Source organism: Triticum urartu, chromosome 3A (genome assembly GCF_056163025.1).
Source record: "Triticum urartu cultivar PI428250 chromosome 3A, HENAU_Tu73, whole genome shotgun sequence".
NCBI lineage: Eukaryota > Viridiplantae > Streptophyta > Magnoliopsida > Poales > Poaceae > Triticum > Triticum urartu.
In genome coordinates, this window is record NC_141875.1 from 741,536,307 (window position 1) to 741,541,833 (window position 5,527).

Genomic DNA, 5,527 nt, shown 5'->3' on the forward strand with positions numbered 1-5,527 from the left:
ACCAATTTCCCCTTTGACCTACCACCTGCGACCACGGATGCCTGAGCATGGGGGTGGGGCACCGGCGTCCGGCAGACCAGCCATTGTGGCATGCTGGCATGGCCACGTGAGGGGTGGCCGCTGGCTGCTGGCAGGTGGCCGGCTAGGGCTAGCCGCTGTTGCATCCACTCCTCCACTCTGGCCTCCTTCCCAGTAGTGCCTCAGTGAGCCGGTGAGCAGCTGCCATCGCTGAATCTCTGTCTATATTTCCCCTTTGCAAATTGTAGAAAGTTCAATTATTTTGATTTTGATGGGTTAGCTGGCTCAGTTCGTGCAGATGGAGGACACTGCTTTCAACTATTTGTCCTCTTTTGAGTTCATCTTTACCTTATGTCTAGTGGAAGAAATATTGGAGAGAACTGAAGATCTTGGCCAAGCTTTGCAAAAGAAATCACAGGACATAGTAAATGACGTGTGTCTAGTGTTCACAACAAAGGTTCATCTTGATGAGATGAGATCAGATGATGGTTGGGAGGCCTTTTTTGATAGGGTTGTGTGATTTCTGTGTAAATCCTTCCATTGATATTCCAGATCTGGGACAAACTTACATTATGCATGGTGGTCGTGCTCGTCGCCAACCAGATCATTTTACTAAGGAGTGTTATTTCCGAGTTGAAGTATTTAGTGCAACACTTGATACTCAGCTACATGAATTAGAATTCAGGTTCAATGACAAGGTACTAGATCTATTGACCACTAGTGCTACCCTTATCCCTAAAAATAAATTTAGATCTTTCAAAGCTGATGTTATTTGTGAGTTAGTCAAAAAAATATTATCCAGCGGATTTCACCCAACACGAAATCTAACAACTAAAACACTTTGTTGTGCATGCCTCCAATGATAAAGAGTTAAAAAATGTGTCGACCTTAACAAATATTTGTCGATATCTCTTTGAGACAGGGAGACATTCTATCTACAATTTGATTGATAGGTTGTTGCAGTTGCTTCTAACTCTTACAGTTTCTATAGCAAGTGTCGGGCGAGCATTCTCAACTTTGAAGATCATTAAGACAAGGCTATGTAATACCATGGAAGATGATTATGTAGCCAATAGCTTGCTAGTAAATATAGAGAGTGCAATCATGGAGAAGTACAGCTATGAAGATGTTCTTATGCACTTTAAGGGTGCAAAGAAACGAAAAGCTAATCTGTATAGCAGTGTTGTTGTAGTGAACCGAATGCTCCATGGTTAAATGGTATTTTGGTATAGTTCCTTTTGTTATGGAGTAGTTGATATACATAACTAAAACTAGAAATGTATTTTGTAAGCTAGTGTGGAGAAGATCAACATAATTGTCTAATTTTCTCGATATTTGCAATATCTAACTTGTTGTATTCATATGATTTTTTATTTTTTTTACAACTTTGCCCTTCAGAGATTTCTTTCAAGCTCCGCCACTGCCCAAAAGATGCATTAGATGCATTAGAAGCAACGATTCAAATTGCGGGAGAAACGTTTTAGCGTCATGCCTGTGATGCAGCAAAAGTGTAGGCTAATCAGTGCCATCGCCGGTGAAATTGACACGATCTCCGGCAATTCACAACAGCAATCAAATCGTGGCAGATTCCGAGCGGCGCGCTGTAGCTCTAGGATCTTGTCCGTTTTACTGGACACACCGCACTTAGCTGCCAATTAACTAAGAAGTAAGCAATAGTACAAACTAAGGCCAGAAGGCAATCCCTATTTGGCACTTCAGGCGCCCATTAGTAGTGTTTTTGCAGATGGGCCTGCAACACCCCTGTGATGGGCTGGTCCGTCTATTTTCATTTTTGTGTCATTATCTACAAAGTCCGTTTCACGGGACACACTGCACTTAGCTGCCAATTCATTAACAACTAAGCAATAGTACAAACTAAGGCCACAAGGCAATCCCTATTTGACGCTCCATGCGCCCGTTAGTAGTGTTTTTGCAAACGGTCCTGCAGAGCCACTGTGTTGGGCCGGCCCATCTATTTTCTTTTCTGTGTCTTAATTTGCAAAAAGAAAAAAATGTTCTGTCTGTTAATCGACAAGCAATCTTGCTTATCAATGGATGAGGGTGCAACCACCACGCCACCCAAGTGGATCTGGTAAACTTTAACTTTTCCCCTCTTTTATTCTTTTTTTTACATTTTTTCTTTTTTCTTTTTTTTCTTCTTCCTGGTTTGATGAATTGTTCTCAAATAGGTGAACATTTCCTTCAATTGATTAATTTTTTTTCAAAATTCCAGAACTTTTTTATTAATTTCGATGTAATTTTTTTTCAATGAACTTTTTTATCCATTTTCGATGAACTTTTTTCAAATTCAACGAATTTTTCATGAATTGGATGAACTTTTTTGAATTCAATGAACTTCTTCAAAAACGGATGAACTTTTTTCAGAATTTTCAAAAAATATGAACTTTTTTCAAATACGATGAACTTTTTTCAAAATTCTTGAATTTTTTTTCCCAAAATTGATGAACTTTCTTCAATTTCATGAACTTTTTTTCGTGAACTTTTCCCAAATTCACGATCTTCTTTTTCAAATCATTGAAATTTTTTCAAATCCTCAAATTTATTTATTAATTTTGAGTAGTCAATTGCCAGTGAGTCAACAGACAGACGAACGAACGAAGCAGGTAAAAAAATTTAAAAGAGCGATCTGATACCTACCGAGAGCGTTCGAGCAAGCATTCAGGATTAACGGGCCGGCCCAGCTGGCATTGCATGTGAGCGCTAGCGGGCAACCGGCGCCAACAGCGTCGATTAGGGGCTCCCAGGCCATAATAATGATCAAACAAATTAACAGTTATAAATGAAAAGATGAACATTGTTGTATGCATGCGTTGATTAGAAGCTATAAAGAATTAAATCCCAGTAGGCCCACCCTGCTGCACAAGCTGCAGGGTCCATAAAGAATTTCTGTTCTGATTAGAAGCTATAAAGCCCAAGACATCAGGGTAGGCCAGCAACAGTGCCACAGGGGCCACATAATCTACCCACAGAAGGCTCGACCACCCAGATTCTATTGATAAACATTGTGACGAGTTAATTAAAAGCTTGGCAAGATTGCCTAAAAAAACTCAGCTTCTATTGATTCAATCGGTCTCCTCGTCACGTAAGTTCACTGCAGCCCACGTTCCCCGCCAAGGCCACGCACTGCTGCACGCACTGATAGTCGATTGGCTTCTCAAAAAAGAAAGGAAAAGTGTTCAAATCAACCGGATGATTTTCTGTCGCTATAAGCTGTCTCGTACACTCGCCACGTGCCCCCGTGAGCCCACCGCTTTCTTTCCCATCTTATCCCTTCCGGCGCTCTCTCTTCCAATCGTCCCCTCCCTCATCTTCTCCCCCTTTTCCTCTCACGTGGCTCTATCCTTTGCACTCTGCCCGGCAACCACCGGAACGTCAATCGCGCGCTGCTGCCACCTGCTGCTGCCAGGAAGGGGCGATGAAGCAGCCGCCATCACCATCGCATCGCCGTCACCACCGTGTGATACGTCGCAGCATCCCGTCGCCGCCGTGCAGCATCCACCCATCGCCGTCGTAGCAACCACGTCGCCGTCGCCCTACGATGGAGCACCATCGCGCCGGTGGTGGTGCTCCAGTGAAGCTTCCCCGAGGCCATCGGGTGCTTCGATGGAGCACGGCGGGGGCAGCCGGTGCTGCAATGGAGAACCAATGCGTTTGCAGTGAAGCTCCACCGGCAGGGTGCTGCGATGGAGCCCGCCGTGCCGGTGTGGTGCTGTAGTGAAACATCGAGGGCGCCGCCGGGGCTGCAATGAAGCGTCGCCGGGTTCGTTAGGCTGCAATGGAGCACCGTCGGAGCTGCAGTGAAACATGTCGGAGTTGTAGTGAAGCGCGCCGGAGCTGCAATGAGGCAGACCAGAGGGTCGTCGGAACTTGGTCGGGGTTCCAAAGAAGTGCCGCCGTAGTTGCAATGAAGCGCGACGGAGGGTCGTTGAAATTTGGTCGGGGTTGCAATGGAGCTCCGCCGGAGCTGCAGTGAAGCACGCCGGAGAGTCGTCGAACCTGGTCTGAGTTGCAGTGGAGGGCTGGCGGCGCCGCTGGTGCTGCCATCGAAGCTGCTGCTGGGGGATACATATTGTTGGAAATATGAGCAATTTACCAAATGATTTTATTAACAGAAATACTAGATAAAGCATGACTAATATAGAAGAGATAAAACAAGTCATGCGTTCTGACAGAGAGAAGGTAAATAGCTTCTGCATATATGAACCGTAGTCTATCATATCTAAAGCAGACAGTATAGCAAGTAGTATATATGAAGTAGAACCTAACATGTGTAGGACAAGAACTAGAACAAGGAACTGTGGCAGAACCTTTAATAGGAAAGACAAGAACACGTACGGGACAGTAGCAGCAGAAGCGGACTTGGGGTCGGTGTCCTCGCCTGCCATGTCGTCGAGGAGGTCGTGGACGTCGGGGAAGAAGTCGTCGTCGGGGAAGTAGTCGTCGGCGACCGGATCGTCCGTGATGAAGCAGCCAGTAGTCGCGCTGAGCGCTCCCCAAAAACCTTATCACCCTTCTCCCGTACAGGACTCAAAAGGTGCGGTTTCGGAGGCCTACTGTCCCGACGTGCGGTGCACGCCGCAAGCCGGGATGGGAAAGATCGTAGCAGCAGCGCAGTGCTCAGGAACTTTGTGGTGAGAGGAAGGGGATCTTCTTGTGTGTCTCTCTAGAGAGGAGCGACCTCTCTTATATAGGCACAGGAGAAGGACGCGAAGAGGCTGCGACGGGAGGTGAAGCAACGAAGGGAGACGAAGCGAACAGGCAGCGGCCGAAGAGGCGCGCCGTTCGAATTAAGTGTCCACTACAGAAAAAAAATTAGACATCGGCTCGGCTCATTCCCGCAACCCGCAACCCGCGGCGTGTCGTGTCGTGACGAGGCGAGGCGAGGCGTGGCGTGGCGTGGCGTGGCGTGGCGTGGCGGGCGGCGGAGGAGCGCGCGTGGATATCCCTCTTGTTCTCATGCTCGTACAAGTGGGGAGAGAACCTCCCTTATAAGGAGGTCCAACTCCCACTCAACTAGCAATATGGGACTAAACTTTTGTTCCACCTCTTGCCTTGCAAAAATGGGCTGTGTGGGCCTCTAGGATTTATTAGGAATTTCTGAAACTGCTATTGGGTTAGGCCCAAAATAGACAAAATTCCAGCAATTATCCAAAAACCTTATTATAGGCAATTTACCCCAAGTGGTTTTGCTGCTTCCATGAGACCTCCGATGTTTGAGGGTATCCACTATAAGAGGTGGCGCGTGAGAGCAGTCTTATGGTTTCAAACCATGAGTTGCTATGACGCCACTCTCGGCAAACCTGAAGAAGAGCTTGATGCTCAACAGGCACAAGCTTTTCAAAAAATGGATACTCTGTTTAAGGCTGCTCTCTTGAGTGTTCTTGGTGAGAACATAGTTGATGCTTATGCGTCAATTGATAATGGAAAAGATATGTGGGATGCACTCGAGGCCAAGTTTGGGGTCTCAGATGCTGGCACTAAGCTGTAC

The 5,527-nt window shown here is 46.3% G+C and overlaps 1 pseudogene; it reads left to right on the forward strand.

The window, feature by feature from the left end:
- The first annotated feature begins 316 nt into the window (after window positions 1–316).
- Window positions 317–1,233, forward strand: LOC147982546 (uncharacterized; annotated as a pseudogene).
- Window positions 1,234–5,527: the final 4,294 nt, after the last annotated feature.